The sequence below is a fragment of the Lepeophtheirus salmonis genome, chromosome 4, assembly GCF_016086655.4.
Source record: "Lepeophtheirus salmonis chromosome 4, UVic_Lsal_1.4, whole genome shotgun sequence".
Taxonomy (NCBI): Eukaryota; Metazoa; Arthropoda; class Copepoda; order Siphonostomatoida; family Caligidae; genus Lepeophtheirus; species Lepeophtheirus salmonis.
In genome coordinates this window covers 2167456-2191187 of record NC_052134.2, presented here as the reverse complement: position 1 = coordinate 2191187, position 23732 = coordinate 2167456, and positions in this window count along the sequence as shown.

Below are 23732 nucleotides of genomic sequence, written 5' to 3'. Positions count from 1 at the left end.
TTACGAGACTAATTTAATTAAATAGACAAGGCTTACATACTAATATGATTAAGCAAAGAGTATATCATGGCTTAGTGGAGGAAAATTCATAGCTATATAGCATAGTCATCATCGTCTTGTATACAGTACATGCTATGAATTAAATCAAAAATATATTTATTTTTTTAAACCGAAAGCAATAATTTAATCATCCAACATTATATTTCAACTTATAAAAATGTTGATATCCTCACAATTTAAAGAAAAACTATAACGAAATCATTGATAGGTTCAATTCCCAAGTTTCAACAATCTACTTCTTTATATACATTTAACCAACATCACATTCCCATCAAAACTGTCCATCATTGATACTGATCTCTTGACCAACCTCTTCATCCCTTGAGGTATTGCCTTATATTAGTACTTGCCACGTACATGACAGACTGTCATTCTGGGGGACACCATTGACACCAGCCTTTCGTAATTCTGCGTTTCCATCTTTTTTGTACTATCACTCCCACACTGTTAATTAATTGCCGACATTGGGAGAAGAGGTGCTCTGAATTTTCAATTGCAAATGCACAGAAAGTGAAGTATTTATTCTCCATTGCTGGTTTATTAGTGTAGATTGAGGATGTAGCCATTCGATATCGGAACCACTTTTGTTCATAAGAACTAAAAAGTTTCCTCCAATACTATTCTCGGGCCCCTGTTAAAGCCTAAGATCCCCAGTCTTCCGCAGTACCCCCTAACACCACTGCCTAACCTAAGAGATCCTGCCATTTCCAATAAAACAAACGTTGAATGAATAGCCAAGGGAAAAAAATACTTCCTATATACATATATATATATGCTGCGTACTAATTTAAAATATCTGTAAGAGTTGCAGTTTTTTATAATGCATTATTTAATATCAACATTGATATCCTTCTAATTACCAACAGTAGCTTAATACTTTCATTTTAATCTACTATAAAAATTACATGGCTGTTATGAGAAATGTAATTGTGGGCATTTGAACTAGGTAAGTGCTTCAGAGTACTTATATTTTAGCAATTTTTATTAAAATAGAAATAGTCAAATTGATATAGGGATCATTTATAGAGTATTCAACTATTGCATGATCCTCATCACAAGTAACTAGTTAAAAAAATTTAACTCGAAATTAACTTTAACTTATTAGAAAATGACATTAACTGAAACTCAGCTAGTTATTAAAATATAAAATAGTAATTAACTTGAAATTAACTAGTTAAAAAGATAAGTTAACAAGCCCATTACTATGTAAATTTCCTATTAAAAATCATTCTTTTGGTCGCAACTTGTACAAGTTGTAACTTGTACACAATCCCAACTTTTACAATACATATAGTCCAATATTCCATAAACATATTTCGTTGAATTATTAACCTACTGAGAATCAAATTTCTGGGATAATTTGACAAGATACTCACGAATATTAAATACAGTTTAATATCTACAGAATATTTTGATGACCTAATTTGGCCATATTATGGTTTTTAACATCAATTTCTAATTATTTTTTTGCGACTTTAAGTGCAATTGGTGGCTTCTCTAAAGGATCTAGATTAAGACATTGATAAGATGAGATAGTATGCTCATGTGTCCGAACTTCGTATTTTTTCTGTTTAATGAACTACTGATTATGAATATTTTTATGTCAGTTGAAACTTTGATTTGACCGTTTTTCAAAAAAACTAAACATATATGTCAAAAAAAAGTTTTTTTTTCTGTGTTTTATTTATACAATATTTAATTTTGTCCTATTTTCAGATAAAATGAATAAAATATTAGCAGATGTTGTTGGTGTTTAATATCTACACTTGTGTGACACTTCAATAAAAAGCAGACCGGTATGAAAAATAATATATTTAGTATCTACAGTGAAACCTGTATTAAACTATCATTCTATGGAAACTCTAAAACTGACCTCTTAAACCAGGTTTCCTATTTTGCAACTATTCTTTAAAAAGAAACTTTTATGACGCAAACTGCAACAACACCCTTAATGCATGCGTTTGTTAAAGTAGGTTTGATTGTTTTGTTTTTTTAAATGGTAGATTAAATAATTATATGCTTTTTTAAGCCATTATTTATATTTAAGATAATTTAATCTGATTAAAAAATATGATAACTAAGAATCGAAGTTTTTAATGTTGTGTATCGTATAAATTTATATTTTATTTAAATGCCAGGTTTTTTTTAGTAAAAGGCAGTCAATTTCCGTGTTTATCAAGGAACGTTGACACCAGTATTAACTTTCAGTCTTTAGTCATGTAAGTTTTACATAAAGTGTTAAATAATTATAAATTTAAATCTAAAAAAAACAACCATCTATTTACACGATACTAACCAACAATTATGTTATTTACAGTCTAAAGTGCAGAATTTAATCGATCATTTTGATGGATATGATATAAAAAAATTACACCAACATGCTTTTGTGCTGATCCTTCACATATATGTATTGTGATACCTATAATTAAGAACAAAATATGTGTCAGTGAACTGTTCATATTATATTTAAAATGTTTTTATATTATTTTGATTGAAATTAGAGTCTACAGCACTCACAATTTCAATTAATATTATATTTCATATTTTCTACAGGCCTTCATCAGGCCACAAGCACAAAATTATGTAGACTGACACGTTGTTTTGGTATGTACAAATGTTATGGATAATATATAAGATATTTCAAACATGAGTAGTCTCTTTTTATTTCAAATAAATCACTATTTCATTTAAAATGGAAAAATTATCTATTTATATATTTTTACTCACATAAAAATATGATGGTGTTGTAATAGATGTTGAAATGAGACACTTGATAAAATTTTAGATCGGAAATTAACATTTTAAAGCCTCTAAATTTAACCAACAAAAATATTTCATGAACGTGTTTATTAAAATATTTTAAAGGAAATCAACATAAAACCTATCTTAGCAGAATGTTTAACCCTAAAACGCCATATGTATGATACATGAGCTTTTGAAATCCTCGATTTGAGCCATTTGACCATTTTTTGGCTCAAATATATACTTGATGAATGAATCAAGCAGAAAAAATGGCAAATTTATTAGCCATGACCTTCCACTGCCTCATCGAAAATGTCATAAAACCACGTGTTTTATTGTTTACTAAATTACAAATCTAATTTTATAGATGTTTTTTATATGAAATAGGGGTTCACTTTTTTAATAAAAAAAAAAACTTCAGCAAGAACAGTCAGCTTATTACTTTGCATAAAAAATAGTTTTAAATTTCTTACCATCTGTTCAAAACTATTGATTTTTATACAAAATCAAAAATCTTAGGATTTGACCAATTTTTAAAAAACAAAACAAATTTCGTTCTAAAAAATGAACAAGGATACAAATTTTTAAAATATGAAAGCTCTTACCACACATTAACCTAGTTGGCGATATTGGGTTAATATAGATGCCCCAAATAGGTAACGTATCACTTAAGCTGTACAAGAGAGAGTTAAAATTGTGCTATGGGTCCGAAATATTATATACATCATTATCCAACCATATGGAAATATATATAACATCATTATACAGAATATTTGAAGAAGAAAATCAAAAAGTGTTGAAAGAAGGGGGGCAAAGGAATATTGTCATTCTAAAAATCCTTTAGATCAGGAGTTATAGAAAGGTTTGACAGTCAGACACAAGCACTTTAATAACCATAATATTCAAAACCATTTTTATCATCCTTCAAGCCAAGGACATGTAGAGTATGTTTTGTTTTTTATCAGCCTAACCACGACCCACCAGTTGAGAAACACTGCCTAAGATATTAGCACATGGCTGTAAAATGGTTGTCGCATCTGAAAAATGAATGTCAACGTTATGTTAAATAGAGTTTGATAAATAAAAACCATGTGATAGCCCCCCAAAAGCTTCCAAATAAATCCTCCTCTCTACCACATATTGGACAATTTAGGTCTATATAAATTACCGTGTGTTCCATCAAAATTTGTTCATACACACACTGGAATAAGGAGTCCCTTGCTTACTCTAGAAATAGCATTGGCCTTCTTCATCACCGTGCCCTACAAGACAAAGTCAGGAGGTGACAATCACGAGAAGAACAAGGTCAAAAATACTCAACAAGACAATTATGAACCGATGTTTCATGCTGTTAAAAGCCGTATGGAGTTCCTGTAAACTCCATGGTAATACCTTGGTCCTTGTTGATCTTAACTCCTTCAAGAAAAGATGTGATTTTTTGCCATTTAAGACGACTGCACACATTTTTTTAGAGTTAGTAACTTGGACGAGGGGGAAAATGTGGACTTTTAAAGTGTATAGATGTCGAGAAAAGATGTCAAACAAGGGATGAGACGTTGTTGCTCTATGACAATCCTGACAAATATTAATAAGTTTTGATTTATATAATATTTTGAATCTTTTTTATTTTCTTAACAAATAAAATCGGACTTCCCCGGATAGAATATAAAAAGAGGAACTTCTGAGCTTCAAAGGAGTTGTGGACCAAATAGACTCTATTTGAAATTACTTCATATAAAAAAACAGTTTGCATTACATACAAATGTTGATTTGTTATTATATACAAATATTTGAGTGCAAAGCTCTTTTATCGAAAAAAAGGGTTCACTGTCGAATCCCCCTTATTCCCCCTCTTTCTACCCACAAGAGGGAAAAAAGAAACGAAAAAGAAATGGATATTAATTTAAAGCATCCCTTTTTTTTTTTTTTTGAAGAAATGAAATGTGGAGAGAATCGTTGTTGTTTTTGTTGATGTTGAAGCTGTTGAATGATTGGAAGGCTTTCACCCTAAATGATAATATTAAGAAAAGAAAGAGATAAAAAGATCAATCATACAAAATACCTCCCCCTTTTTTATTTCTTCATGATGTGTTCAATGATCATTAGGGTGAGAATGGTATCCAAGAAATTTCTTTAGTTTTCTTACTTTAAAACAAAGTAGCTAACCAGAGACGTCTGCAGGGTTATATTAGGGGTGCATGGTTTTGTAATTTTTTTTTTTTTAAAAAAAAAAAGTAATTCACAATAAATTAAAGTTTATGAGAAAAAAAACATTGCAATTTATTGACAAAAAAAAATTAAAAATTCAAAGAAAATTAATTTTTTTTTCGGAAGAAAACTTGGAAAATTAATGTTTTTGGAAAAAAGTTTCAAAAATTAAACTTCAGTATTAAATTTTTTGGAAAAAAATTTCAAAATCTTTAGCAACTTCAAAAAAAAAAATTATATTTTTGCGAAAAAAGTTTCAAAATTAACTTCGCTATTAAATTATATGGAAAAAATTCAAAAATCTCTAGCTACTTAAAAAAAAATTAATTTTTTTTGGAAAAAAATTAAAATATTTTGCCAAAAAAGTTTCAAAGATTCAGAGGAAATTAAACTTTTTTGGGGAGGAAACTTGAAGCATTATTGTTTTAGGAAAAAAATTTAAAAATTAAACTTCCAATATTAAATTTTTTGGAAAAAAAAATTCAAAAATCTATAGTTATTTACAAAATATTAAATTTTTTGTCAAAATAAGTCAAAAATTCCCAAAAAATTAAACTTTTTTAGATGAAAAACTAGAAAAATTAATACTTTTGGAAAAAAAATCAAATATTAAATTTTGTATATAAACAATTCTAAAGTCCATAGCTATTAACAAAAATTAAATAATTTGGGAACAAATTTCAAATATTAAATTCTTTTGGGGAAAAAATCAAATAAAAATCTTAAATTCTTTCATTTTTTTTATAGCTAGCTACAACCATCCTGCGCGCCTCTGCTAAACGCATCTGTTATCTTGAGAAGATACATGGCTATGCAAGGTTAATCGAAATACATGGTTATACCATAACGCATGTACAACTGATGTGTTGACTTCCACACCGCTTTTAATATTGACGTCATAGTAGATGAGTGGTTGCGTGTATCTTTTGTCACAATCTGTTTTTCATCCTCAGTAGTCGGTATTAAAGAAAAAACATGAAAAAATCATTTTTTTCCCCGATAATTGAACGATTTTCAAATCAAAACGCGTTCATGAAAGATCATTTTTTTGTACGTTTGAGGGTTACTTTCTTGTTTAAAGGAATAAATACAAAATTAAAAACATTCTACTATACCAAATTCCAAACTTTTATCATGGTGGTACAGTCTACTCTACATATATCCTTAAGATTCATTTAGAGGAGGGGGAAACAAAGCATTTCAAAGACCTACATAGGCAAAGCAAAGCACAGTTTACTTTTAATTGGGGTATTCATTTAAATGCCCGAACATATACGAGCAACTAATGGTCCATAAGGAAAGGATAGTTCAAACTACTGAACGCAGAAGCTCTTAATTTATTTATTTTAAAGCACAGTTTACTAAAAAAGAATTACAAAAATGGTTAAAAGCTTTTATTTCTAGTTTTTTTGTTTTTTTATGTTGTAGTTGTTCCCCCCTTCCTTGTAGTGGGGGCTGTTATATTTTTGACTCACTATAAACAACTACTAGGTAATGGAGTTTGTAAAATAAAAATAAAGTTTTTTTTTGTCACTCCAACTTCAAATAATAATAAATAAAAAAACCAAAAATTGAAAACTTTTTGACTTTTATCAGCTTTTTATTTTACACATTAAGAATATCACTTTGAAGAAAGGGTAGTTGGTTTTTTTTTCTTTTTTTTCTTGAACAGTATTTCTTTTAACCAACACATCCGTCCTTCCTCTTTCTTTCTATCTTTATTCCCCCTCAACCATTCAACCATTTTCAACCCACTAGAGAACCATAAAAACTACATACATTTTTCCATATTTTTTTTTTTTTTTTAACCATCTAAGGAATCATCTTCCTCCATAGAAAAATAAATTCATACACGGATGATTCAATTTGAACTCTACATATTTGACTATGTATATGTACGTTAGAGGGGTTGTATTTTCAAGTTTTTTTCGAATTTCCATTACGGATAGAACGGAGAAGTTGCCTTGGGGTATGACTATGACCTATGCAAAATTGCATGGCCCTAAGAGGTCGCACATCTCAATCAAATTATAAAAGAGGCAAAGACTCTTTCTTAGTTTACATATATAGATGCAAAAAAGACGTTTATTTGTATCTTTGCATAAAATAGTTTTGATAGATATTTATTGAACCTATAAAAAGTGTTGCTAAAGTTTTTTACTAAAATGATTCTATAGAATAAAAAAAGTGAGGAGAATTCGACTATTTTTTTTTTTACATTTTCAGAGAGGAAAGTTTATTTTTTTTTAATATTTATTAATCATTATTTTTGCTCCAAAGGGTAGCTTTAGAGAAAAAAAACTGTATTAATGTTTTTTATAGACTAGAATAATGTCTATCATAATTAATAAAGTTGTTCAAGAATGATTAATGCTGTATTGTATTCCTTATTGACGAAATAAACAACTTTTGCCACTGTTACAAGACACTGAAGTTGATTTACTACCTACAGAGGACATCGTATATAAATGAAATTTAGCATAGGTAATTCTCAACCCATATTATAACTACTTTTCCCTACCAACAATAATCGAAATTCGAAATAAGTTGAAAAACAAACCCCCTAATATACATATATATTATAGCCCTTTGGGGGGGGTTCTTCCAACCAATAAATTTCCAACAGTGAAATGGGACGGTGAATATTTAGTGTGTATGTATATATAAAAACACTTTATCAATTTATATATCTATATTATACAAAATATATATTTCCTATATATGTGTTTATTCTATAATATATATAAAAAAAATAAGAGAAAACCCCCTTTCAGTTCGACCAAATCCCCCCACCTTTTTGAAAAAGAATATTATGCATAAACAAATGGATTTTTTCTTGTTCCTATCAATGTTGTATTTTTTAAGAAGTAGAGGGTAGCATCCTTATAGTTCAGATACGAATTGAAAATTATAAACAAGAAAATGGTTAATAATTTTTACGGAAATTGATTATGGGTTGTCACATCCCTAGTCTTGATTTTCTGTCTGGAAATCCTAGACTAGAAATTTCTAGAAACTAGACAATTTCTAGAAATTGTTGTAATTTGATTCAACTTTGGTTTGAACCGGTCTCCTAGTAAAAATCGACACAAAAATAGTTGTTTTTTTTTTTCCGTTTTCTTGAGAAAACGTGAAAAAAAAAAATTTGTAGCAAATCAAATTAGGATTTCAGATTTCAATGTAATTTCAAACACAAACCCTTACAGAGCAATCCTCCTAGAAAAAAGATATTATTTTGAAAGGTATTCTGCCTTGAGATATTTATTTTTAACGAGAAAGTGGTGATTGTCATTGAGCCCCTGTATAAGTTCCAGTAAGCAGGCTACTTCATGTAACTAGACTTGTTAACATGGAAATGTGATAAATGTATATATTTTGAAAGGAAACTCTTAGGCAGTGTTGGGTTACAAATACCGCTCTGAGACGATAATTTACTTTATTTAAACTCACCATGAACAAGAGTTATGGTTGTTGTTTTTTTTTCAATAGAAGAATGTAGTTTTTGATTGGGAAATGTTGCATCATTTCAGAAAAATCCCACTCATATCTTTTATTTAGTTGTAAATTTTAATATAGTATGTAAAAACCATTTAGGAAACAATTCCTAGAGCCAGATTGAGGGGATATTAAGACTTTTTTTATGTAATGAATATATTCCTGAAAAAAAAAAAGTGTAACTTACTGTTTTTCTCCCTTAAAAGGATGGTTTTTGTGTGATCTTGTTCCCTTTTATGAGCAAAGATAACCACTGATGCTATTAAAAAAAAAAAAATTCAAAAATAAACCATTTCTATGGTTTATTTTTAAAAGACAATATTTTTTCCCCTTTTTTACGAGGCAACCATTAAAAACCAATGTCCAAAGAATAGAAGTATAGAATGTACACATATATTTATTTAACTACCTTAAACCAACAGAAAAGCAGAAGGAAAATATCCTTGGCAGACTATTGACGATAATATATTTATTGAAACATAAAACAAACTGGATAATTTGATAGAATGAAAGAACCTCTGCAGAGGCAGTATACAGGGATACCTCACGGATTACGAACTCTTATTTATAAAGCGTGGTCATTAATATATTATATAGGTATTGATGGAATGTTGATCAAAGATCTTTATCACTGTGTTACATCCCTTCATATCCTAACGTAAGTATGTCCCTGGGATGGATATTCAACATTAAATTGGATATTTTATCCAAAAAAAATGCCCTCTTTTTGTAGTCATTACAAATGATAGAACTTTAGGCTTGAGTGAATAAATTGAATAGTTTTATTCAATCGTTATACATATTTTATACCTGTGAACTCATAATCTAAAAATGGTAATTTGAGAAAATTTTATTCAATTTTGTAGACTGTAGAGAAGAGATCATTTATCTATCAATAATTTATTGATTATCTAATAAGAGATGTTCTATACAGAATAAGACATCTCTCACTCCCCTTACTTGTTCGGTAAAATAATTGTGGTAAAAAGCTTGGTGAGAAAATCGTTGTGGTAATTTCGTTGGTAAGTATAATCGTGGTGTACATTATCCTTTTGGAACAAAATTGTTGTAGGTAATTTAATTGAGAGTAATTTCATTTCAAGACAATATTATCGTCTCCCATTTCATTACCATTAAACTATATTCGGACAATCAAACTACTTTAATGATAAAAGAATCCACAAACCAGTCACTTTCCTGAGTATGTCCTCCCCGCCCAAAAGCAGTTCACCAGCAGAATTCTTGAGCCGAAGTGTTTATTTGGTGTCCTTCATTCTCAGAGAAGCGGCCGGCAGATGAATTTAACTGGCCTTGAGGCCTAGTAGCCAAAAAATAAATATAATTGCAATGAAATTGCACACGGTAATATTAGGTGGATTTTTGGTATAACAATGGACGCTTCCTAATTCCAGGTATCGTCTGTCGTTGAGCCTTTAGATCAATTTTTAATGGAGTAATGGACAATGAGTTTTGCAAGATGCAATCCAAGGGTATTTTTTCAGATCGTATAGTAGATAATTATAAGAACGATAAACAAAAATGAACCCCTAAAAACATACAAAGTAATGGAAGATGATGAAATAAACAAAAAAAAGTGGAATGAAAAGAAAATGGAATGTACAAATACACACCACCGGATGGGATTTGAATACTTACATACATACATTTCTATGATATGAACAAATGACCCATCAATTAGGCAGTCTCTTTGTATGTCTACTCAATAATATGCCTCTTTATTGAGTTGTACTGAGGAAAAAGAATCAGAAGAAGGGGATTCGGGATTTTAACCGTTAAAAATTTGGAAAATAATTGAATAGAAAAAAGAAGAAAAAAAAGATTTTCTCTCTGAAAAAGAAGAAAAAATAAATATGCAATATACAATGGGAGGGAAAATTGACATATTTGAAATAAAATATACATAGAACACTACGTGAATGAATGACTAGCCTCCCCCGCGTTTCAGGGACCATATGCATGGATTAACAATACTATTTAAACATACATACGTACATAAATCTCATAAAGGGAAATTTGAATAAGGTTTCAGTTGATTGAGTGTAACAACAACGCCTTTTTACTTGAATTGGTTTCGCTGAGAACATTAATATACATATATTTAATAAGGGTTCATATCGATGCTGATTGGATTTGGTTATTCCACGTACACGCTACATTTTGTATATTTACATATGAGCAAATAAGAGCCATATGGAACTGAAAGGAGTCTCGCTTATTCCGTTAGAATAAGCGAGAGGGTGATATGTAATTTTAAATGAAATTTTACCTTTTTAATAGAATGATTGCAAATTTATTTTGTACTGGCTTAGATTAGTATGGGCTAAGGTATATTGTGCAAAGTTCCGTTGTTATTGGTTTTGTTTCTTCCGACGACTGAAGGCATTTATGGGCCTCCTAGTGGGTTTTTTTGGGGTCAAAAACTCACTTTTTCATTCAGATTGAAGAAAATGGTGAATTATTACTTGATTATATATAATCTTTTAGATACAATGTGTAGATCAGCGTTTCTTAAAGTGGCTGCCCCCTGACTGTATCAGGGGGGTCTCAAAATTGAGCTTTGTCTGACAAAGGATTTGTAAAGACTCATCATTGGGAAAAGAAATGACAAATGGGGTCGTTTCAAATCTTTATTCAAACTCTGGATTTTTTTGTGGAACATTATCGTTTCTTGTGTGTATGTAGACCCTGTTTTTAAAGGTGTTATATAAAGCTGAAACCTAGAACGACGGATGGTTACGACCCCCGTTAAACTACGCTAGATTTCAAAAATCATAGCCATTTAATTCTTAATATTTGTATCAGTAATTATGTTACGTTTTTCAAATGATGATGAACCTGGGACTTCCTTCATAATATTTTCTTGCCTAAAACGGGCTGGATTCTCTCTATATCCTATTTATTTTTGCCAGATTGTGTTATCCTTGCTAAACTACATTGACTTTTCTAATAAGTTGGTTGATCTATGCTTCTTAGAAGGCGGAAATGGAGTTACTTGATTGCATCCCGGTATTTTTGGAAATGTTAAATATACGAATAAGTTGTAAAGGCTTGTCAAAAACTACCATTATGGTCCTGAGATTCAGAAGAACTAAATTGATGTCGTTGGAATTATTAGTCATCTTGTTTCAATACGAAATCATCATCTTCTGAGTTGGAGTACGATGTGGACACAAGATAATGTCTTATTTCTTCAATTAATATTTTTTTATTGGACATCCTGACACAATAACAGATTAAGTCAGAAGTTCGGCAAAATCTATGTTTATATTTATCACGATTAGGTACACGATTCCTTTCTAGAGTTCTTCATTACTGTTTGAACTTGCTTGAGCCTTTTCATTACACAATTGTTTTTTGAAATGATTGGATATCAAATATGATAGACACGTCTGTCTAGGAAGTGTTCACTATAAATACCAAACGATTACAAATTTTGATTTTGAAGGATATTTTTTCTTTAAATTCAAGGACTTATAAACAAATACAATCAAACTTTTTTTTTCATAGTATTCCATTGAATCTCAAATGGGTATCAAAAATAATACCCTCGTCATTCTAGTGGTAAAAAAAATTTGATTTTAATTTTTTTTAACGTTTTTAATCTTATGTGTCTTGAGATTTTATACCCAATTGAAAGATGCCCTCATAAAAAAGTTTGAGAAACCCTGGAGTAGACAATAAGCTAACTCTGACATTTGCAAAAATCAAAATATTTGTCTTCAATTGTCCTACTTTTATCGACTTGAATCGATCCAAAACCAAATCAACCACCCTATAAAAATCTCTTTCAGTATGTACATAATAAGTTTTACTTCATATGAAATAGTATTTTTTCTTTTTAGAACCCATTTGATAAAGTTTCTTCCAGATTTTTAAAGAAATTTAGACCATTTTATTTTGGAAAAATATTTTGATCAGCTATGATTCCCCCAAGACGGCATAGCATTCAAATATAATACAATTTATCAAGTTGGGGAAACCACTGTATGTATATCTCTTTATTAAGCCTTTCTTTGAACAAATGGTTTCGAAGTCATTAATGCAATTTTTTTGATGTAATTTTTCAAATACGAATATGGAAATTCAACGACTCAGATCCATTGGTAAACAAAGTAATCCAAGATCAAAATAATATTTATCTAAATGGAAATTATATACTCAAATACTATGAACATATACTCACTTAAATACAAGTTTCAATGTTGCATAGAGCCTTCATATTGTTTAAACATGTGTTCAACTACAAGATTCATAATGTTCAGTTGAGTAGTCTTAATATAGAAAGTTGACATAAAGTAGTCATCTTTAAGACATAATACATAACCTTGATACCTTTTGATTAAAGAAAAGGGTGAATGGGACCAACTACAACAATCAGAATGTCTGGATTTGGACCCGAGTCGTCTTTTATATAGAGAGTATTACGAATACCTCATTATTGAAGAATTTAGTCACCTTGGAGACGTCATAAATAACCAACACTTAATACCTTTTCCTTAAATAAACTGGTGAATTAATTATTATTTAAATGCAAAATATTATGCAAAATATATTTCAGTATATCTTCATTCCACGAAAAAAGCTTATTATTGATACTAGACCTTCAAATGTCAACAAAATAAGCCCATTTTATTGAAATACCCCTGCCTTTCTTAGCCATCAAATCTGTTTTTTAAAGAGTATATGTATACCCTATACGTCCATGTAAAAGAGCTTAATTTAGTTCGTTTTAGTGTAAATTGAATATATTTAAAGCATCAATCAATACTTTCAAGTATATGTATGCACGAATATTAATTGAGGAAAATGAAAAAAAAATAAAAATATTATTATGTAAAATATAAAGGATATTCTTAGTAATTATTAATTCTGAATGATTTTCGTCAATTAATGAAATCAATAGAACATTATTATTTATGTAATAGGATCAGATTTTCTTTTATTTTTTCTTTGGTTCTTTTTACTTTAATTAAATAATAATAAGAGTAATTATTACGATGTTACTCCGGATAAAAAAAAATCTAAAGTTTAATTAAAAACAGTTTCTCAAATATAATTAATTATTATTACAATTTCCCCCCACCTATATAAAGTGTACTTAAAATGCACATTAGGTTACCACTTAACTGCCCAACTTAGCAGAGACAAGAACTTGGAGACAGCGACCGAATTGAATTGAATTTCAACTGTCTTCTGTGGATGTCTCCAATTTCGTGATAGAAAAAGAAAGTATGGCGGTGGGCCAAATTGTACAGAATACCCAAATTGAAGGATGAGCATAAAATTGTTCATTTGCAGATGCTAGATTCAATTTTGCTCAAATACACTTTTTTTTTAATAATATACAAATATCCTTTTCAATGCTAATTTACCCAATTATATAAATAATGTACTATCAGAAACATTTTCCTATAAAATTCGGGAAAAATAAATAACTGAAAACATGTATTGAATGTAACGTTACTATCATTAAATATTTTTGTTCTGTAAAAAAAAAAAATTAAACTATTTTCATTTTTTTTTTAATTAGAATCCTTGTTCAATTCTAAAAAACAAAATAATAAATTGTATTTTTTTTCTTTATAAAATCCGTCAAAGATTTTTTTTTTCTTCTTTAGATCAAGATTTTTGACATTGTGTTAGAAATTGCTACTTTTTTGCTATTTAAAAATAACTAAAGTACTATTTTGTTACTACTTATATAAAAAATTAAATATATTTTCGATTTTCATAACATCTTTAAAATTACAACTCATGTTCGAAATCTGTTCACTTGTCGATGCTAGATTTTTTTTAACTATTCAATAGCATCGATTTTAGGAGTAATACACATAATAATATATTTGATTATTCACATATCCTTTTAATTTCTGGTTGACTGAATTTAGGTCTATACAAATTATCCAAAAATGATTATATATTTCTGCACAAAATGACGATTTTAACAGGTATAAAAAGTCATGTTTTGTCCAGAAATAAAATAGTTTGGGAAGTCAAACATAAATGTGTGGTTCAAATTCCCGGATTTTTCAATAGTTTTTTTGTTTTAATCTCTCAAAATCAAAGGCTTTTTGAGTAGAAATAGAGATTTTTTAAATTCAAACTAAATGTTTTTCTTGATATTTAAAAGCAAATAAATAATTATTACAAATTCACCTCTCAAATTCCGTTTGCAATTTGTCAGAAAACCCCACGTGGTCTTTGCACTTTTTTTTGGTGAGTTGAAGCAAAAGGTTTGGAACGCTCAAAGGTGTTCATAAGAAAGGAATCTGCAAATGATTTCTGTGTAATGATCAATTAATTATGTATATACTTATAATTGCAATGGTCATCCATAGATTTTTCAAGGTAAAAAACACTCAAATAACCCAGATTCCAAAGGGTTATTTGCATCAAATATGGCGTTCATATATATACCTATTTGGTGGCAGAAAAAGTGGTGAAGAATAGTTTTTTTTTTTAAACTAAAAAACCTATTTGTTGTTGTATTATTATCATTGCCTTGTTTTTCTCTACCCATTCAGGCCTATATTGTTGTTGTTTTGATACTAGTATTATGCACATATGCAAATAAATATATGCAAAAAAATGCTAATAAAGGACCGCTTTGTCTATATTTTAATATGTTTTTTCGTAGAAAAAAAAATTAGTTTTTATATTAATATTTTATTATACATTATATCTATAGCATAATAGGGGGGTTTATCTGCATGCATATAGGACAGTCAATACTTATCCAACAGCTGTCGTACGTAGGTAGACACCATCTACATACATGACTTATGTATGTATATCGATAGATAATGGGTAAGTGATCAAATATTGACATTTTGCTGTTTCAAATGATAAGATAATTATCTCCAGGATATTTTTCAATATTTTTTCGTTTGCTTTTGTTTTATAGGTTATTCTTAATGCGATATAAAGGAACTAATTAATTATTTTATGACTCGGAGTGAGTGAGTGTGGGGAGGGGGGGCTTTATTATTTGATTTTTTTTGTTGTTTTTTTGACACCTTATCATTTTTAAACACACTCTGACGTCATATCAACAAGAGATAAAGAGAAAGGTAGGTATATTTTTGTTATAAGTATTTTTGATTGATGGATTAGACAGGGGGGAATAGAATAATAAAAAAAGCTGGGGAATGGCGTAAAAGAATAGGTTTGAGGGGGGGGGGGTACAAACATTCGTATTATAATAGGACGTATAAGGATCCAAGTGTAGGTTGAATATTTATCCTTTGCTCTCTCTCTCTCTCTCTTGATATGAATATGCACAGCAATACCTTGAATTACGAGTTTAATTTGTTTGAGGACGGAGCTCCGTAATAAAAAAAAAAAAATACTACGAGAAAGTAATTTATTCAATAAAAAATCTCCTTAAAAAAATTAATCCATAATTAAACCAGTGAACTCTAGATACTTGGAATAAAGAATCCATTTTTTCCTAAATTTTCTATACAATTGTCGATGTCTGTACAAGTTGGTGGTCTCGACATCGGAAGTTTCAAAATCCCTTTTGGATGCATGACCCTTCCAAAATTGTGGTGGTATTTCTATATAGTTGGGACATAAGACAAATCCGAAAGTAGTTTATTCTTCACCCCAAAAATAAAAGTTTCTTTAATCCCAATTGAACTGTATTCTATGAATAAAAATATTGAAAACATCTCCCGTAGTTAGTCGAAAAAAGAAAAGATACCATGTAGAAGTTATTCCTTGACTAAACTTAAACTTACATATATATTGTTAAATGTTCCCTTAATTGGGCGGATGGGGTTTCCGTGATTAAGTGAGTGTAAACATTATAGTATTACAATTACTCCATCTTAAGAATTGTCATTGAAATCTATATCGATGAAGTATTATGCGTTTCTCAAGGAAGGACCGAGTACTGAATCTACACACATTAAGATATTTTTTCATTTTCTTATAAATGCCATTACATTTCCTTACTTTTCTCGCCTTACCTTCCACCTATTTTGTTCCTTTGTCAACTCTTTGCAACCTCGTATAATCTCTACTTCTATGCTCGTGTTTTGGAACATTTGTATCTCAAGGTATTACTCTTAAGTCGTAGATCTCCTTATTGATCCCTTTTAAGAAGAAGAGAAAAAACATTTTTGAATAAATATGTATTTACCCAACACATGTATGTCTTAGTGATAATCTCTATTCACATACCATCCAAGGAGAAAATGATTCCCCTTTTCCTTCTAGAAGGAAACACAATAACAGCTGTAGTTGGTTCTTCATTCCTAAACAAACAAAAAAAACCTCACTCAACTTAGCAACATCAAAGTAGTCAAACGTTCTTTCATTCTTTAGAATATCGAACAAATGATCATTCCGTCACAGATTTCATCATAAAAAGCTAAAAACGCAATTGTTGACAAATACGTAATTATCAAAACATTAAAAAATTTGGCTTAAAAAGACCATAAAGATATTTGATCAAATAGCATTCAAAATGTAAAGGAAAATAACACCAGAAAAACGTTCATTACGCTGACATTGCGTAAAAAAATAGTTGGGAAATGCTTTGAGATTCCAAAATATATTTTATATTTTATAAGAAAACTTTGAAAATATGGACTTTCAGGGCAAAACCAAGGCAGAATGGTTTTTACATTAGGAATCATTGAGATAGCATTTGTATTCTACGACAAACTATCTCCAATTTTCATTAACATTAACCCTTTGAAGGTTAATTAAACTTAAAGTAATACAAATTCATCATCACAATGAAGGAATTAGAAATGGATAGATTTAGTTGAAAGACAGTAAGAAGTTAAATCTTGCATAGGAAATGAAGATGTTTAACTATATGTAGTTAGTTAACAATCTTGCATATTTCAACTCATTCCAGAAATGGGTACACTGTATAACTTTGAGCGTGTGTTCTACTATCTATATCAGAATTGGCGGCGACCGGGATAGCTGAAAGTTGAAATTCAATTACGTCTTAATTATAAGGGAAGTTAAGAGAATCGAAGAAGACGTTCATAGAGTAAAAGATATTCGGACAAGAGTCGCTTTGAAGGAGAATCAAAGTACATGGAAGGTCTCATAATCTGGAGGAATTTGTGAGTTTGTCTCTTATAGAGTAATCAAGGAAGGGAGAGGAGCTGTGGGTCGATCCGTGGACTGAGGGATGAGGCTGGAGAAATTACATCTCATTATGTGATTTATTAAGACTTTCTCTCTTGTTTCTTGGTCTCATACCTTTGTCCACGTAAAGTTATTTGCTTATAAGGTTCTAATACTTGAATTATAACGTTCCACTGTCTCTAATTGCGAGATAAAGTAAGAGAGTATTACTTTGCAGGCAAACTTATACAGATTACCCTAGAAATTTGAATTTATAATTCCCTCTGAGAGTATGTTACATAAAATATGGGACCATGTCAAATAAGTGATCTGATCAATTTCCTTTTTTTTTAGTGATTTTAGTTCAAAATGCTTTTGTTTTTTTGTTAATGCATTATGAAGGGGTAAAGAATATAAATTTGAATTTGAAAAGGCGGGAGCTACCTGTCAGTATGTTTGTATATATGGATCACAATATGACGTTTGATTTCTTTTCTATTCTTTGTATTTCATAAAAGTGTTGCCTCGCTCACTTTTTTATTATATTATTTTAATAAGCATGCGCAGATAGAATAAATGATATTTCAAGGATTTACCAAATTTCTTATTTATTTAATATTCAGATACATTTTCCCTTTTTTTCTTCCTCTCTCTCTCTCTCTCTTTCTACCTCCCTCCCTCCCTCCCTCTCCCTTCCTCCTTTTTAGTGATGCGCAGCATCACTAAACTCTTCTTGTAGCCCCTTCTGCCTTCATATTTAAGGGAACTATGTACTAAAAAATAAAAAAAGAAGAAAAGTTTAATATTGTACAATATATATATATAAAGTAGAAAGCTATTGTTAAAAATAATAAAAACTTTAAATTCTTATGATAAATTTATGATAGAGGCTTTCTTCTGCCTTCACTTTGAAAGACGAAGAAAATAATAATAACAATAAATAGAGAAGAAGAAAAAATATAAAAAAAAGGAAAAAGTTTTTATTATTATTTCCTCTTATTTTCAGAAGAAAAAAAATGTTCTTTCATATTTTACCGAAAAACTTTTCAAATTTATTTATATATTTATATTTCTCCTATCCTCAATAGTACAACATATAAAAGAAGTAAAATCCTTTTAGGAGCTTTTATTTCGTTAATTCCCTCCCATAATATATACCGTTTCTTTCGTAAAATTTTAATAGTCAACATTTGGCAATTTTTAAATATATTTATTCCTTTTAAAAAATGAAATACTACTCAACTAATTCAATAGAGTATCATTATATTCATCCAACGTGTGCCTTCCTTTCTTTTAACCCATATATGTATTAGCGTAAGGAGGGCGTAGGAAAGGCTGATTCGGCATTCTTTCTAACACTACTGCTCTCTTTCCGGATTTTTATATGTAATTTTTTTTTTTTTTTTTTTTTCAAAAATGAAAAATACTCTCAGGAAGAGAAAACGTTTAAAAATCTCTCTTTTTTTTTTTTTTTTTTTTAATTTTTTTTGATGTTGTGTGAGACTTAGAAAAATAGAGAGAGAGAGAGAGAAAAGTAAACCCACCAACCAATCCAAGGGAACCCTGATGAGAAAGCATATTTTTAATACTTTAATAATTTTTGAAAGATATGACGCAATTCTTTTAAGCTATACAATATACATATATATATCTTCGTCTATATATTTCATTGTCTCGTGGCTCTGGGATGCTGCCAATACTGTACTAAAAATGAGTACTTGAAATATACGCTGGGCTATTGGCACCATCCTAGATTTAAAAAAAAAAAACACGGATGATGATTAGAGAAAAAAAAATAGTACATTTTTTATTATTTATGAAATTATCAAAGTAAAAAAGTTTTTATTAATAAGATGATAAAAACCTGTGAATATTATTCATTGTTTATTCCCACAAATGATTAGTGGTCATTTAAAGTATTTTCAAAGAAAATACCTATACAGGCACTTGATTAATTAGGCATTAATATTTATATCTCTTTTAGAGCCTTGATATTTAATTCCCTCTTTGTTTCATTTACCCTCTTTTTAAGGGAAAGTTCAGGCTCCTCTTACTCCCAATAAAATCATTTAACTCTAGTTAAATATATAATTTTTATTAAATAAATTTATTGAAGTAATTTTTTTTCATACAAAAGAATCCTTTGCGTCTTTCTCCCCCAACCCGCAAACGGGCTGACTGGCATATAGTTGTGTATACACAAAGCATTATTATTATTGCTATTTGTTCAAAATATATATATATATATTATGGCACAGTAAATAAAGTTTTTATGGATAATTTCAAACTATATGTATATATATATAATAATACTAAAAAAAAAAAAAAAGTTTGGTTAATGGTTTCACCAGGAAGAAGAAGAAGAGAAGAAGGAAGAAAAAAAAGAAGGGGAAGTGAGTCTCTCCCCCCTAAAAAAAAAAAAAAAGTGTTCCTCATTAGAGGTTGGTTTTTGATATTATAGAATCACTTCCCTTTGAATTTTTATAAAATTGGTTATATATATATTGTTGAGCTGTAAACTTTTGCCGATACAATATAAACATAAAAACTATTTTATGAATAATACCGGGTGCTTGAAAAGTATGGGACTTTGATTGAGTCAAGTCAATCTGTGGTAAAGGCGCATATTCAGGTGGTCACAGCAGGTACATTTGTTATGGTTATATGGCAATAAAAAAGTAACTAATTGTCAAATAGAATAGTTATGATATCCAGAAGTGGTTTTTTTGACACCATCAATCTTTATTGGATAGGAAGATCTGGATGAACGTTTCCTTAGAAACAACAGATATCCTTCCCATTGGTAATTTTTGTACTCGAGGTATTACTAATGAGTTTGAGTTTTGAGCATTCTAAAAGTATCCGACACTGAAAATATTTTGTTATTGAATTGATAAAATCAATAATTCAACAATTAAGTGAATTTGACTCCCTCAAAAAGATGGATGAAGTCTATTTATTATTCATCAAAGATTGTAGGTAATTTTATAAAAAAATTAATTGCATTATAGGAAATGAGCTATTTCTAACAATTAAACTTCTTTTTTTACGACTTAATTTCCAAAGTAGAGGAAAAGGCCCTTTCAACTGGACCACCAAAGTTGTTATAATGGATAATTATTTCATAGATTCATCTATACTCTTATATTTTTCGAGTTTTCTCGGGGAGTTCAAGTAACTTTCAGAAAATTGTCTCATTTGAGTTTTATTTTGATTTCGAGTAATACTACAAACAAACACGACTAATCACAAAACTATATGGCCTTAAGGGTATTCAAACCATTTGCATGGGGGTTGGGAGGAATTAAAAATGGTCTTCTTATTTTATTATTTTCTTTGAGAGAGAAAAAGACAGTCAAAAACAAGTTGCCGGTGGATTTGATCTTCTAGCTACGCCTTTCTACATATTAAAAGATAAAAGAGGGGGAAATGATGTTAATACATTCAGTCTCTTTAATAATTAAGACACATATATTTTGTTTAAAAGGAAAAAAAGTGAAAGAAAGCAAGGAATAGGGGCTACACCTTTTCAAAGACAATAGTGTGCAGGTTCATCAATGTATATGCACAGCTAACTATAGGAAAAATGTGCATAAAATATTTGCAGAAAAATTGTGTCCATCTCCCGTTCGGAAAAGTATACAATATATATAGGGTGATTCCGAATTAGTGTCCATCAATCAAATGAAATTACTCACAAATTATAATTTTCATTAGAAATCTATGAATACTATTTTGACAGATTTCATATTGCCCTTGTTTTGAGCAGCTTGGGGTGAGACACCTCGCCACTGACTTCCAGAAGGTACGCACAATGTCTTCCTTAATATTCTACCTCCGTAGCTTGGACTTCATGGAGTTCTTTCTGAGGAGCCTGAAACAGCATACCCTCCCCCCTTTCCTCTAACATACTCTCCATTGTAGAGTCAAGAGGATCATTAGCAGGTCAATTGGGAGGCCTAAAGGGATTTTCATTTATAGAGTAGGCCTATCAAATCCAATATTTCCGACTTGGCTAAGGAAATATCTACTCACACTACTCTAAATATAATTACACTAAAGTGAACGGGACAATAATTCTGGACCACTCTGTACAGTGTACGTTTATGACTTTAAAATTTACTCTTTTAAAAGTTGTAACTCCAATGTATTTGTTAGTGAATGGAGTAACGGCGTTTAAAACGCCAATTTGATGTTCTATCGAATTTACTGATATTTTTTGCTCAAAAATTAAAGAAACTCGAAGAACAGAGCCCTAGTGCGATAGCGTCCTGGGACCTTCATTGCATTCCTATATTTGTACATGCATAAGTATGTATCCATAGCTTAATGGGGCTCTAATTCCAAACCAGAGTTTTTTCTTTTTATCAAATATTTGATATTTATTACTGACGACACATTAAAAATACAAAAAATCATTTCAGTTAAGGGCTTAAAAAATAGGTATTCGTTCACAAGTACTTTTCATCCAGTCATAGTTGACCAAATTAAGACACTTCTGGACGAATTTGTATATAAACAGGTTGGTATTTTAAACCTGGAACAAGTTTAGACCTCAATATCTTGGTAGTCTAGTGTGCTCATCAGATTCAACTGACAAAACTGTATAAAACCATACCAAATCCTTTAGATGTCCTCCAAACACGAACGCCATGAAGTAGTTATTCTGTGCCTCCGTGCCAGACGCACGCACAAGGATGCAAATAATTCCATAATTAATTATAGTAGAGAGCTTAAATTAATATTAACAGATCCAGTGTTGTGCTAGAACTTTAAATGACTGAAATTGTTCAAAAATAGATAATTGGAACGGGACTTATTCCGAAAAAAACAACATTTTGTATACCCTTATGTTTTGAGCAAATGAAATTGTCCATCTAAATCTAAACTTCTTGTACATTAATATGTGGGGCATTTTGAGTCCTTGAGGGCTTCCATTCATGGACAAGAGGTTCTTCATCATGGTATGTGAGAAGCTTAGTGCCTGGTTGGAGTCAGTGGATTCACTTCACCGCCCAGTAATTGTATATATAATTTGAATAAAAAATGTAATTTAAGTCAAAATACACTCATTTCAAGCTGTATATTATAAACAAATTAAAGAGAGTTACTTGGGTATGAATATGTAATATATGGACTACATATGTATATCAAAGGTAATATACATATCTACATTTGCATATTTATTCATACTATGGATATCTTATACTTTAAGGACCATTTACCTTTAAAATTAGAGATCATTACTCAAAATAATATAGCATAAAAATTAAGGTTATATTATTAACATGATGAGGAATATTATATGCATATTTATTATTCCCCCTCGTCTATAAATGTTCAGTCATGCTCGTAATCCAAGAAGCCACTGTAAGTAGTATAATCCCTCAATCAAAGTCATTTAAAATCAATCATAAAGTAAAGTAGTTTCTATCTTTTATCCAAAACATTTTAAAAAGGTTAAATTATGTAAGTGACCCTGAAGAATGTTTTGTTAAGGAGCTGCTTAGCTGTCGTTATTATATGAGCCCCACAAAACCCACACCATATCGGAAAGGCTCCAATTATTTCAATTTTATCCTTCAATTTCACTATGAGTCCACTTATATCTAGAGTTATAAATTCTAAGAAATTTGTGATATGTGTAATAAAAAATAGGAAAAAAAGAATGGTAATACAGAAAATTGGACAACAGTTGGTAAGTATGACCCTTCATTGCATTAGCTGCAGTACGTTCTGAAAGTAAGGGAACAAAAAAAAAAGTTCCTGGTTCATATTTTGCAAAGACATGGCCACAAATTACTTCTTTTTTATCATGGATTTTACTGTGAGTCCAGTGAGGACTTCTTGGAGTAAGTCAAAGTAATTTACCCCATAAGAAATCCCTTTCAAAAATCCCATGACCCTTGTTCAACTCTTGATTAGCTTGTATTTAAAAAAAAAAAAAAAAAACACCTACATCAATACATATTAATGTTCCTAGCTTTTAACTAAAAAAACAACTTTATTGTTGGGATACTTGTATCTCAAGCTATTGACGGATCCTGGTTTTGACGGAATGAGGAGAAGGCAACTCCAAACCAATACTATACATATTTAGCTATATTTTGTAT